The following is a 14,674-nucleotide window of genomic DNA, read 5'->3' as shown; positions in this document are numbered from 1 at the left end:
AACCAGACAGCTCTGCAAAAGACTGCACTTCTGGGGGAAATCTACTTCATTGTATAGGAAAGGTAACTATTAATAAAAAGTAGAATCAGGTTCATGTTTTCTCTTTTGTTTTGCATTGTAATCACTTGCTTCCACCACTCCCTTGTTTCTAGTTAAATCTTTATTCATTCTTAAATAAACCTACTTTTGTTTTGTCCCAAATGCTCACAAGTTTTGTGTGGTTTGTGGAAGTGGTGGTTTAAGGTAAAACTGGTAAATTGGGGTACCTTTGGGTACAGAGGATCTGCAAATTCTGTGAGTAACCAGTGTTGGAGGCTGGATATCACAGGGGAACTATTCAAAAGGGATTCAGGGATTGAGGTGTGCACCTATTGTTAATTTAGAAGGTGAAGTTTGGGGTAATATAGCCCAGAGGAGAGGGCTTGAATGGCTGACAGGCTGGTGATGCCTGGGAGCTGACATCAGCTACCACAAGAAAGACTACCTCTCAATAGAGACAGGGGTAAGAGGGTGACTCTCAGTCCTGGGTACCCCGAGAACTGTCACAATCACTCAGAATTTGGTATATGAGCTCTCCATGCAGGAACAGTTTTTTGTATAAACTTTCAGTGAAATTCATTTTGATATTTTGTAAGTTATTCAGGCTGAATGAATGTGTTCTGTTTTCATAAATTTTTGCTCTGACCACGCAAAGGATTGCACATAAAGAAATAAAGGACCAGATTCTGATACTACTTGACAGGAGTAAGTGTACTTTAGGCTGACAGTAGATCCATTGAAATCAGTAAGACAAATTGTGGAGTAAGGGACTATTCAATATAGAGTGAAATCCCTGGCTCCAATAAAGTCAGTGGCAAAACCTCCATTGGCTCAAACCCTTTCTGTTCATATAAACAGTATGCATTTTGGGCCAGATTCTGATACCTGTACTCATGGAGTGAAATCCTGGCCACACTGAAGTCAAAGCCCATTGAACTAATAGGGAGTCTTTCCATTGAGTACAGTGAGATTTGGAGTAGGCCATAAATGCTTCTGTCAGTGCTTCTCAAGATAGTTTAATATGGAATTTTACTGTACATTCACAAGGTATGGATAGCACAGTATAATATAAATAATACAGCTATGGAACAAAAAAGGAGTCATTAGCATATATGTTTAGTAAGGGAAACATCAGTAGTGTACCAGCATTCTGTTCCATGATTGATTAATCTGGACCAGAATCACACAATGCCAAAATCTGCCTTTGAGAGACTTTAGCATTCCAATTTATAATGCATGTTTTCAAACTTTAAAAAGGTACATTTACATCATAGACTATAAAAAGCCACCAAGGATATAAAGAGTAAATCTTAAAGCTGCACAAAAAAGTGAACTTCATTCTGGGATGTACTAACAGCAGTGTTGTAAGCAAGACCTGAGAAATAATTCTTCCACGCAATTCAGCACTCAGTCCTTAACTGGAGTATTGTGTCCAGTTCTGGGCATCACACTTCAGGAAAGATGTGAACAAACTGGAGCAAATCCAGAGGAGAGCAACAAAAATGATTAAAGGTCTAGAAAACATGACCTACTAGGAAAGATTGAAAAAATTGGGTTGTTTAGTTTGGAAAAGAGAAGATTGAGTGGGGACATGATAACAGTCTTCAAGTACATAAAAGGTGGAGGGTGATAAATTGTCTCCTTAACCACTGAGAACAGGACAAGAAATAATGGCTTAAACTCTAGCAAGGGAGATTTAGATTAGACATTAGAAAAAGCTTCCTAAATGTAAGGATAGTTGAGCACTAGAACAAATTACAGAGCGGCTGTGGAATCTACAACATTGGAGGTTTTTAAGAACAGACTAGAAAAACACCTGTCAGGAATAGTCTAGATAATACTGAGCCCTGGTCCACACTGACCTGTGATTCGGCGGCAGTTGACAAGAGTTACGCAAGCTACGGAGAGCTACGGAGTGTAGCTTGCGTAACTCCTGTCAACTGCTATGGTTCCCTTCTGCACAGGGTCTTCACTGCACTACACCGACAGGAACCGCATTCCCGTTGACGCAGTGCTACACCACTTGAGGGAGTGGTTTACCAGCGTTGATTTCTGGATCGATTGCGTGGGTCTTCACTGACCGCTCAATCGAGCCAGATAGGTCGAAGTGATGGTGGCAACTTTGCCACCATCAGTCTAGACATACCCTTAGTCTTGTCTCAGTGCACAGAAGTGGACTAGATGACCTATCAAGGTCCCTTCTGGTTCTACTTTCTATGGTTCTACGATTCTTATGCTTCAAAAAGCAATCTTTTTTTTCTTAGAATATGTCTACACTTAAAATGCTGCAGTGCAGTGTAGTGCTTCAGTGCAGATATAGTACAGCGACAGCAGGAATGTGGATTTTTCACACCCCTGAGAGCTATAGCTATGCCAATGTAACTTCTCAGTGTAGATCAGCCCTTATTTTATTTTGTCTTTTTGTAACTCCACTGTGTAAAACTAAAGTTAAGGGTATGGCTTAAATGGACAAAATCCAGGAAATTTAAAATTAATAAGACTGAAATTCCTTAAGCAGTTTTGTAGTACATAGGCCTTTTAACATACATGGTTGATAAATCTCCCATGTTTGGGACCCCTGAAATATCTAACACAAGAGTGTGGATTAAGGACAGAGTTTCAAACTTAAATTTGAATTTCCTGACTTTTTATTTGTTGAAGCTGAAGCAATGCTTATTTTTAAATATATATATTTTATGTGATTTTTTTTTTTTGCTAGTTACTAAAAGAAAAGAAAATCTACATGATTGTGTCACTGTATAGTAGTATACATTGTCAAAAATTCCAGTGCATTTCTGGTTTCTGTTCTTTTCTCTCTTGGATAAGTACAGGCTGAGGAGAATAAAAATAAAATAGAATGCACCTTTCCTTTTGGAGGAAATGCCACTGTACATATAAGGAAATAAATTGTATGTAGCCAGACCTGGCTAAATAAAGTTAGAGTGTGGGCGACAATTCTTTTAAAAGAATGGATTTCTCCTCTCCCAAGTAGCAATTTTTTGTTACGTAATAATACTTGCTGTTTCTCTTGCACTGTTACATTTTACAAAGCTCTTTACAGAAATTAACTATGAATTCACACAACACCCTTCTGCGGTAAGTAGACTGTAAAACATCAGCTGTAAAACCTGGCAGGTAGGTGTGATGCCTTTGTAACTTTCTGCTGGTATTTGTATTGCAATGTTGGTTGCCAGGTAATGTCTTTGTTTTTATACTCTTCTGCAGCAGACAAAATATGTAGGTTAAGGGGGAGTGCTAACCTTTTGGGAGGCAGGGACTGAGAGAATGATCTTTTATTGCTGTTATGCTTTCCTTGTTGTCTTACAGACTAGTCTCAAATATTACTTCCGTCTTCAGTTCCTTATCTGTGGGCAAAATAATCCTCTAGAAAAATGAAGGATAGCTTGACCTCCCATTTATCTGTATTCACAGCCCACTGTCACCGGACTGTTGAAAAGCCCCAAAAAGAGTCAGTCAGCAGGGCCTGTTAATTTTAAGCTAGCTGTCTGACTAGTTTTGTTTTGGGAGTATAGACTTTCTTTCTGCTAAGTGAACAAATTGTTTTCTTTTTGTCCCAGCTCTGCTCTGGAATGACGATGGGGCCCCCAGAAGGGTTAGACTTTGAAAGCTGTGGTAACAGAGAAGTTGAAAAGTCAATGGGTTTGTTTGAAATAAGACTTTCCTCCCAAGCGTCGCCATACATGCTAGCACCAAGTGTTCCTGACAGGAGTGAGAAAATAAGTGAGGCAAAAATGATAAGTTTCCAATTAAGCCAATTTAAGGATGAAGCTACTGCTGTAGACACACAGAAAACGGGGTGAACATGTGCACCCAAGCTGCTGTAAATGAATTTGGACGTGCAGTGGTTGATGATGGGATTAAATAGGTTCCACTTCCACCTTTTATTTTTCTCCATGTGCACAGAGAATCTTTTCTGTTGACTGACAGCTATCACATTGTGCACAATGTTCTTTCTTTTCCCATCCTTTAGACTTTAAAAATATATATAGCTGTATACCAAATATACCAAAGGAAAAGGGTTGGTGGCCACGGGAGAATAAATTACAGCTATTTCAGATGTGTCTATAGGGATTTTCTTTTCATGTCAATCTAACCAAAAAAACACTGAACTGCAATCTCTTCTGGTTTGCATCCCATGCAACCCATTGATTTCTAAGCGAGGACAGAATTTGTCATTCTGTCAAAATGTGTTCTGCCATACACAATCAAACATTACCAAGGCACCAGTTAAATGCTGTCAAGATATGTAGAGAGAGAGGTAGAATTATATAGTAACACAACAAAAGAAAGAGCACCTTGAAAAGTGTGGCATCTAATACTAGTATCCAGTGCAAACTCCAGCACATTTTTAATTAAAATTTGCTTAAGTTATCCAACGCTTTGAGAGGGGTGTAAACATAAACAATAAAAGGTTTAAAAAAAACCCCAATCTTTTAGCCCACACTGAGCCTTCCTGAGCATTAGTGGACTAAAATCATTCTCTTTTAATGGCATCTAAAAGTCTGATGCCTTCCCTCAGCTCCATCCCCTTTGTAGTACTCTAGCAATGTAAAAAGGCTGAGAGAGCCTTATGAGGCAACCAGGGATTTCCATTACATGGTGGAAATCCCCAGGTCACACAAAGTCTCTGTAGCCAATTCTAACATCTCCAATTCCTCGCAGATGTAAGGGACCATGCTGGATAAGAGAGGGCAGCGTCAGTGTGCAGTGTACTCCAGTGAGTTGCCAGCTGCTGGGTTGGCTCCTATGGAATGTAATTTAGAACAGTTCCTTAGGCTGTTCAGAATTATGCCAGTAGCTGATTCAGCCCCCAGTTTGTCTGATAATCTGGGGAGTGGATAGGTGGCTTTGAGACCTCTTCAAATTCCTGCACTGGCTGCAGTTCAGTCAGATCCAGATATCTGGAGCAAGTTTTACCTTCTTGGGCATTTCAGGTGTTTTGTCAGAAAATGTCATCTTTCACCAATGAGTAACTGTCATGAATTGTAAGGATCAATGAGGAATGGACCTTAATTTGTATGGATGAATGAGGAACTGCCTTAAAACTGTCTATCTGTGTTGATACTCCTGAAACTGATTACTCTTTGTCAGGTAAACTGCTCCTTTCACTGTCTCTTGCTGATGCTCTCAGACATTGAGATTAGGAAAGCCACTTAGATAAACCAGATGGAATGCACTTTGGATCTCAACATGCCTATATCTGAATTATCAGTCTCAATGTTACCTTCCTTCATATAAAAACAGACCTTTTGTTGTGGGAGAGCAATAAGCAATAACTATAAGATATTTTTTGTGCTGTTGTGCTGATGTCTTGAAGAAGTTACCTTCAAAGTAAACTAATGCTGCTTTCTCTAATTTTGCTCCCATTGAAATGAATGGCAACATTTCCCATTCACTACATATTAGAAGCAGAACCAGGCCTTTAATTTGCAGTGACAATGTAAGATTTCACTGTCTGTGCATGATGATCCAGGTCACACCACTTCAGTAGTCTTTTGCTCTTCTTATTTACTAGCCGTCATTAATCCAGGCGGTTGGGCCAGAAAACTGCCTTAAAAGAAAGATTGCTCTGAACATTTCCTGCAAGAGGAAAGGAGAAGAAAGCCATCCTGCAGGGAGGTCTACATCTGTCTTCTAAAGTTTTCAATCTTAAACCCTGCAATTCCCAGTCTCTACCACTTCAGTGCTACTTCCTTTTACTAATGCTGACTATCTAAATGGTAACAGGAAGTCCTAAAGAGAGAGATCAATGTTTGGTGGGGAGGGAGAAGAGAGAAAGAGGCCCTTGAAGGGATTATCCCATGAAACTGAACAGCTGGGAATGGACCTCTTTGGGGGACACTGAGGAGATAGAGAAATGAATAAGGCACTGGGGAAATTTGGAAGGAGGAGGCGATCAAAAATGGAAACTAGGGTAGGAAGCAGTTCCTCCAGGAGCTGTACCGAAAGGGAGACTTCATCTTAGTGTTTGGGAAGGAAATGGAGGTGTCTGGAAGGAAGAGTCTGCAATACCGACAATCCCAAGCATTCAAAAATGATGATTGGCTTAAAATCATAAGATTATATAAAATAATTATTTTTGGATTCTTTGGGTACCTTCTGGTTTCTGAGCCATTAGGGTACACTTAGTTTGTATTTTGTGTCTTTTCTCTGGTACCCTGAATATTGGAAATGTACTTTGTCTTCCCATGAAAGCTGAGATTCTCACATAGTCACAGGACTGCCAGAGCTGGACCTTTAAAAACAACAAATATGGTAAAACTCATGATAAAATCACAAGAGTTGCCAATTCTGTCAGTGAGAGGTTCTAACATGTTAGGAGCCTAGACCCCAATGCCATCTGAATGCACTATATCATTTTAACGTATAAGGTCTTAAATTAAGCTAAAATCTGTAAGGATAGATATCATGGGAATGAGGTTGACAAAGTCTGTGTGAAGCTGCTGTTAGTGTCCAGTATGGTTCCAGAAATCCAAACAAACTTTTGTGTGACTGTTAAAAGTGCCATGCCTTCTTGCCAATCAACCTGCCTTCTGAATGCCTAGTTAGACATTACAAACTCTGAGATAGGTGAAGCTTTAAACTGCAGTTCTACTCTGAAAAGGGACTATGTAAAAATAGCAACTTTTTTCCACTGATCTTCTCTCTTGTGTTCTCCGTTAGATCTGATCCCTTTAGTGACAACAAATAATTCATGGATTTTCACCCTTTTTTTAAATTCGTTATTCCTGCTGAGCCAAGGCAGAGAGGAGAGAGTGAGTTGGATTCTATCCCTTCTGCATCATCACCAACAGATTTGTTCCTGTTTTGGTGTTCAGCAATCACTAGGTTCTTGAAAAGGCTTTATTCTGTGTCTGGGTCCAACTAGCTGTGAATAACAACAAGAAAAGCTTCACATAGCCAAGCCCAGACTCTCTGTCTGGGAAGCTCAGTCCTGAGAGGCACAACCTCCAACACCACACCAATCAACTACGGCTGTGCAAACTCATTATTGAGGAAAGTGGTTTTGCACAAGTGGCAAAGGATTAAATGGTGGTGGAATCTGCTTCTGGAAAAGGTCAGTCCAGCTGAGAGATTCAAAGAAAGGATGCCTTTGAATTTCAAGCTGCAACAAGGAGCAAAGATAAATGTTATTTCCATGACATACCCTACAGCACTGGAACACAATCTTGTTTCAGATATTCCAAATGATAGAGTAAAAACATTTCTTGGATTTGGTACAGTAACAAGGCAGCAATAAAAAAGTTCAAGCCCATTATTTGATTAGTTTGGTTTGCAATTTGTATTAGAAGGTATCACTGATGGAAGGAGTGGCTAACATTTGGTGGGGAAATATTTTTGAAAAGGCTGGTCATTACATTTTATTTTCTGCTTAAATCAACATCTTAAGCAAAACACCAGGAAAGAAATAGTCCAGCTTGACACTCAGTGAACAGCCTGCATTTACAGGGCTTAGCAATAAGAAAAAAAATAATTTGACTTGTAAATGGAACATATCTTGTATGGAAATCATTAGGAAACAATCAACATGGAACCCCATGGTGCCATTTTTACAGAGTTACTTTTCAGAATAGAAACACATTTTAATGAGCTTGGGATAAGGCTCATTATTTATCTTCCCCAATGATAACACTTTCACTGTTTCCTGTAATAACATATCCTAAAATTATAAGCTTTATAATGCATTCAGAGGGGTGGTGGTGGTTTTTGTTGTTGTTGTTTTTTTGTTGGGTTTTTTTTTTTTTTTTTTTTTTTGCATTGTTTAACTGAGAATAGTTTTGATCTTCCTCTGTATCTTCTTATTCTTTTCATCTTCTCTGTATATCAAGGCATATAAAATAGTGATTCAACTGGCAAGATGTTCCTGCATGACATGACATTCTGTAACTCTAGTAAATGTAGCTAAAATTACTAAATGTAGCTAAAATAGTAAATGTAGTTAATCTAGTAAATCTAGTAAAAAATCTAGTAAACGTAGCTAAAATAAGTTGAAATTTCTGACATTCATAGAAACATAGATGATTAGGGTTGGAAGGGACCTCAGGAGGTCATCTAGTCCAACCCCCTGCTCAAAGCAGGACCAACCCCAACAAAATCATCCCATTCAGGGCTTTGAAAAGCCAAACCTTAAAAACCTCTAAGGATGGAGATTCCACCACCTCCTAAGGTAACTCATTCCAGTGCTTCACCACCCTCCTAGTGAAAAAGTTTTTCCTAATATCCTACCTAGACCTCCCGCACTGCAACTTGAGACCATTGCTCCTTGTTCTGTCATCTGCCACCACTGAGAACAGCCTAGCTCCATCTTCCCTAAAACCCTCGTCATGTAGTTAAAGGCTGCTATCAAATCCACCCTAACTCTTCTCTTCTGCAAACTAAACAAACCCAGTTCCCTCAGCCTCTCTTCATAAGTCATGTGCTCCAGCCCCCCTAATCCTTTTTGTTGCCCTCCACTGGACTCTCTCCAATTTGTCCACATATTTCCTGTAGTAGGGGCCCAAAACTGGACACAATACTCCAAACGTGGCCTCACTAGTGCCGAATAGAGGGGAATAATCACTGTCAACGCTCCTACTAATGCAGCCCAATATTCCATTACCCTGTATCCTATCCCTACCTTCCAAGGTATCTACCACTCCCCCTAGCTCAGTGTCATCTGCAAACTTGCTGAGGGTGTGATCCACCCCATCCTCCAGATCATTAATGAAGATGTTGAACAAAACAAGCTCCAGGAGTGATCTCTGGTGCACTCCACTTGATACCAGCTGCCAACTAGACATTGAGCTGTTGATCACTACCCGTTGAGCCTGATGATCTAGCCAGATTTCTTATAGTCCATTCTTCGAACCCATACTACTGTAACTTGCTGGCAAGAATACCGTGGGAGACAGTAACAGAAGCTTTGCTAAAATCAAAGTATATCACAACCACCGCTTTCCCCATATCCACAGAGCCAGTCTCATCAATCAGGTTGGTCAGGCATGACTTGCCCTTGGCAAATCCATGTTGACTGTTCCTGATCACCTTCCTCTCTTCCAAGTGCTTCAAAATGGATTCCTTGAGGACCTGCTCCATGATTTTTCCAGAGACTGAGGTGAAGCTGAGTGGTCTGTCATTCCCTGACTTCTCCTTCTTCCCTTTTTTTAAAGATGGGCACTATATATGCCTTTTTCCAATTGTCCAGTACCTCCCCCAATCTCCATGAGTTTTCAAAGATAATGGCTAATGGCTCTGTAATCACATCAGCCAACTCCTTCAGTACTCTCAGATGCATTGCATCCAGCCCTATGGACTTGTGCATATCCAGCTTTTCTAAATAATCCTGAACCTGTTCGTTCACCACTGAGGGCTGCTCACCTCTTCCTCAGACTCTGCTGCCCAGTGCTGTAGACTTTGTCTGTGAAGACAAAGGCAAAAAAAGCACAGTACTTCAGCTTTTTCTACATCATCGGACACTAGATTGCCTCTCCCATTCTGTAAGGGGCCCACACTTTCCCTGACCACCTTCTTGTTGCTAATATACCTGCAGAAACCCTTCCTGTTACTCTTCACATCTCTTGCTAGCTACAACTCCAGTTGTGCTTTGGCCTTCCTGATTTCACTCCTGCATGCTCGAGCAGTATCTTTATACTCCTCCCTAGTCATTTGTCCAAGCTTCAACTTCTTTTTGTGTTTAAGCTCACTGAAAATTTCTCTGTTAAGGCAAACTGGTCGCCTGCCATGTTTGCTATTTTTTCCTGAACATCAGAATGGTTTCTCCCTGCACCCTCAATAAGGTTTCTTTAAAATACAGCCAGCTCTCTTGGACTCCTTTCCCCCTCATATTAGCCTCCCAAGGGATCCTGCTGAATCAGTTCCCTGAAGGAGTCAAAATCTGCTTTTCTGAAGTCCAGGGTCCGTATTCTGCTGCTCTCCTTTCTTCCTTTTGTCAGGATCCTGAACTCTACCATCTCATGGTCACTGTTGCCCAGGTTGCCACCCACTTCTACTTTCCCTAAAATTTTTTCCTGGTTGGTGAGCAGCAAGTCAAGAGGAGCATGGTACTTAGTGGGTTCCTCCTAGCACTTGCACCAGGAAGTCATCCCCAACACTCTCCAAAAACTTCCTGGATTGGTTGTGCACTGCTGTATTGCTTTGCCAGCAGGTATCAGGGTGATTGAAGTCCCCCATGTGAACCAAGGGCCTCTGATTTGGAAACTTCCATTCATTGTCTGAAGAAAGCCTTGTCTAGTTCATCCTCCTGGTCATGGTGGGCTGACATCACTCTTGTTGCTCATGGCTCTAAACTTAACCCAGAGACTCTCAACAGACTTTTCTTCAGATTCATACTGGAGCTCTGAGCAGTCATATAGCTCTCTTACATACAGTGCAACTCCTCCACCTTTTTTCCCCTACCTGTCCTTCCTGAACAGTTTACACCCATCCATGACAGTGCTTCAGCCACCAAGTCTCTGCTATACCACATCATAGCCCTTATAAAAAAAGCATGAATCTGTGGCATTCACTTTGTTAGTGAATTTTAGAAACTTCAGCAGTGGATGCAACGTTTGCAGCCTTATTTAAGTGCTAACTGAAGAACCATCAGACATAGATTGATCTTCTTTAGATGCATAGATGGTAATTTGTAAGGTAAGATTTTCCTTTTTTGGCAGATCAATCGCAGTTGCCAAAATGAACATCTGTTAGTTTGGGCTTGATCCATAGTGTGTTACAGAGGTTGATTTCCCACACATGTTTAAATAATTAGAAGCTTCAAAACCAAAACTAATCAGACAACTCTTCTGGTTCCAGTGCTCCACGCCTTCATGGCTATCTAGTCTATCACTGTCTTCAGTCAAGATATTTATCCAGCATAGTAACTGGGAGCTGCTGTAAAACGCTTCTATCAATAGCAATGTTTGAAATATGTGCCTTGCCCTCCTGCTGTTCAAGCATTGCAAATTGACAAATTATATGTGACAGACTGATTATGATTTGTCCTTTTCATGACAGAGAAAAGTGTTTTTCCTCACCATGGGAAAACAGCATTTGAGTTCATGAAGAGATCATCCTAATCCTGTGTAGCTGTAATCTTGGAAAATATTAGTCTGTTTTAACATGAGGCTATAAATGTCTTCCATTATATTATTCTGTAATTGATATAACTGTCTCCGTTTATTAACACATTGTTATATAATATGTTCTAAAAAGCCTATAATTAGATATTAGGCATGCTGACTAGCATTAATGGTTGTTATGTCTCCTACACTATAGGAAAATTAAAAATGTGTGAAGTTAAATTACTGCTTCCTCCCCTGACCCTCCTATCTCCAGGCTGGTATGCTACAAAGGGGAGAAGTTTTAAGGAAACAGTACCCCACCAGCTCATCTCTGGGAGGAAGGGGGAATTGGCCAGCTTTCTGGCAGTAATAACGATTGCAGCCTCAGAGGGGATGTTTTGGATGCTAGGAGGGCAGTGCTGGGGGAATGCTGGCTACACCTGTTTAACATTTACAGCAAAAGGCACCCCTTCCAGGCCAGTTTCTGTATGAGGAAAGCACACTGGCTCTTTCCCCTCCTCCATGTGGTTCAGAAGATCCCCTAAAATGTTGCTGTTGTCAGCCATTTACGGGTTATTGACAAAATGTCCCATTTTGTAACATCACTGGCTGATATAGTGTATGCCTCTGTGGAAAAGGAAGAAATAGACTATTAGCAATTTCTCTCTTTCACAAATACTGCCATTCTGCAAATCGCTTGGCTAACCTGGATCCTAGTGAGCTAATAAAATAAACAGCATGCTCAAAATTCATTACTCACCATCACCTGCACATAGCACAAACATATTAGGTATTTTAGGACAGTATTAAAAATACACATTTGAATTTTTTTTAAACCTGTTTAGGACTACATTTGTGAGTAACTTGTTGAATTAACTAAGCATATTTTTTGCTGACATCCTAATTAGCTAATTATCATGTAATTAGTCATTGTCCATAACACACAGCTGCCTGCAGACTAAGCCTTAGCAATTGTAACTAATCACATATTCTGTACTAAATCCTGAATCATGGTCCAAAGCATTCCATTGCAAATTGCAAGAATAATTTGCTATATAACCAGCTTCACATGATGCTAACACCGGAGCAGGACACAGTCATATTTGAGTCTGTTTAGGTGGCCTTCCTAGGATATGTCTGTACAGCAATTAAACCACCTAGGGCTAGCTCAGGTCAGCTGATGGGGGTTTGCAGGGCTCAAGAAGCAGGGCTGTCAAATTGTTGTGTAGACATTTGGGCTCAGGCTGGAACCCAAGCTCTGGACCATATGATGGGGAAAGGTCTCAGAGCACAGGCTCCAGCCCAAGCTTGAATGTTCACACTGCAGTTTTACAGCCCCGCCCGCTGAATCAGTTGGCTCGGGCCAACCACAGGTGTTTTATTGCTGTGTAGATACACCCTCAAAGTCAGCCTTACTTAGTGATCCTTCACTTAGTTTAGCTTTTAATTTTATTTCTCTATGTATAGAAATGTGTGTATGAATATATATTCGAAAATATGTAATAAGAGAATAAAATGTCTTAATAATGGTGTATTGATAAGAATGAGTACAATATAAATTGTTATGATAATGAAGGTTTAACGTTCTTCTTTAGCATGATGTTGCTATAATTTAGAATATATTTCTTTCTCAATAATAGTCCTTTTTGGTTTTCTAAATAATATATTTATTTGGGTGATACTAACCCAGATTTCAAGTACTGACTCTACTTCAAAGCCCCTGACCACAAACTATAAACATTCTTTACCTTGTCATTTTAGATCCACTCTGGTACATTTTCTCTTTCTATCATAGTCATGAGACCTTTACTGTGATGTCATACTTCCTTTGACATTTTATGGGTACGAGATATGTAAAGGTATGACATTTGATCACCACCCCCCCCATGTTGTCATCCATGACACACCAGAAACTGAAAGACTGTGTGCTGCAGCTAGCCTCTTTCCTCAGAGCCAAATATGTCATTTTGCAGAGTGACTGACGGAAGAAGAATCCTGAGTTGTTCCCAAAGGAATGTGTGGTGTTGCTACCAATATAATAGAATGGCACATATCAACCACACTGTCATTTTCTGGTTTTGCTTCTTGGTCTAACATTGCAGAGGGGATTTGAGCAGACAATGCTGAGACATTTGTAGGAAAACCTGATAGCTCACTGGGGAAGTGCTCACTTCAACTGCAATTGTCAATGGCAGAATTTTTCAGTTGACTAAGGTGAGCTGACCACATGTAGCTAAATGTAACTGGAGAATTTTCTGCCAACTTTTTGAGAACTACATGTTGAAAAATAGTAGTATAGTAAATAGAAATAGATCATGTTTTCTTGGAATGTTCCTTGTTACAGTGAAAATAATGTATCTTTACAGTACACAGCAAAATCAAGTGGCCTTTAACAGCTTCTGATATTTAGCATTTGTGTAAAAAAAATCTTTTTAAAACTAACTCCTTTTTTATATACAGCTTAAAATTTCTCTCTTGGGACTATCTAGCCAATTAACTCCAGTGCTGATCTTTCATAGTCAAGAGTGCAAATAGAGTGCAAAACAGATACTTTGTACCCCTATCCATTTTCAACAGCACACCAGCTAATTCCCTTTTCCAGCCCTATTCTGGGTGGAGAAGGTGGTCTTTACATCATCCAAGCTGTCCCCTGGGTTGGGGAATCTCCACCTGCCCATCTGAGGCAGTGGGACTGGAGTGGCACAAAATGCCAATAATCTGACCTGTAGTTCACTGTTTGTTTGAAGGGGAAAACTATACTGAAGGTCCACTAGCACTCACAGTTAGATAAGATATAATGCATAATAGTGAAATATTCATTGCAAGAACTTTTCAGGTGACAAGAAAAAAGTCTTCCCTTAAAGTGAAATTTTTATTGTTGTTCTTTTTCAAGGCAAGAGGTAGGGGAGGCTCTCAAGGAGATTAAAAATAATTTTTCTTTCTTTTTTCTATGCAACAGATCAAAAGAAAATGGAGCCACTGTCAGATTTAATGAGCCATGTTGATAGGCTGGATCCTAGCAGAATTAATGCATCATTTATAAAGTACTTCATATGAAAATGATATAGAGAATCACAATTTACTTTGATGTCTTGCAGCACCCCAGCTTATTATTATTTATGTAATGAGTGCAACAGTTACAAATGATAATCTCATATAGACTGATGGTTGAAAGAACACAGGTTAGGATCATCATAGTGCTATGGTTCCAATAAAAGTTGGACAGGCTTTAGCATGCAATGGGCTGCCAAGACAGGAGTTGGAGTTCAAGTCCTGGACTTGGACCCAGATTCTCCAAGCTTAGATTGCTATAGGAACAATGCTTTCAGGCCCCAGGGCCCTGTCTTGCTTTGCTCAGCCCAAATGATGTCATAAGTCTCTGGATGGAGACGCATCCAGCCTTCTTCATTCAGAAGGACAGGTCAGTTCAATGCAGGTCCTTTGTAGAAGGAAATAATGACTATATTGTGTCCTCATTCCCACACAGAGAAATAAGTTCTCCACAAACCCCCTCTGCAGCTGTGTAAGTCTTATTTGGATCCTGGATCTAGAGGCTGTGCACTTAATGTTCCACT

At 40.1% G+C, this 14,674-nt stretch overlaps 1 long non-coding RNA gene across 1 annotated transcript in view; it reads left to right on the top strand.

The window, feature by feature from the left end:
• Positions 1 to 14,184, top strand: part of LOC137156822 (uncharacterized) — a 99,738-nt gene extending 85,554 nt beyond the window's left edge. The window contains exon 4 of the long non-coding RNA XR_010920916.1: positions 14,059 to 14,184. This is a non-coding gene — a long non-coding RNA (uncharacterized lncRNA). The remainder of the gene's footprint in view (positions 1 to 14,058) is intronic.
• Positions 14,185 to 14,674: the final 490 nt, after the last annotated feature.

The sequence above is a fragment of the Emydura macquarii genome, unplaced genomic scaffold (assembly GCF_026122565.2).
Source record: "Emydura macquarii macquarii isolate MOO-44397 ecotype Brisbane River unplaced genomic scaffold, CSIRO-AGI_Emac_v2 contig_1477, whole genome shotgun sequence".
NCBI lineage: Eukaryota > Metazoa > Chordata > Testudines > Chelidae > Emydura > Emydura macquarii.
Note: the sequence above shows the minus strand (reverse complement) of the source record. Positions and strands in the feature narration are given on the sequence as shown.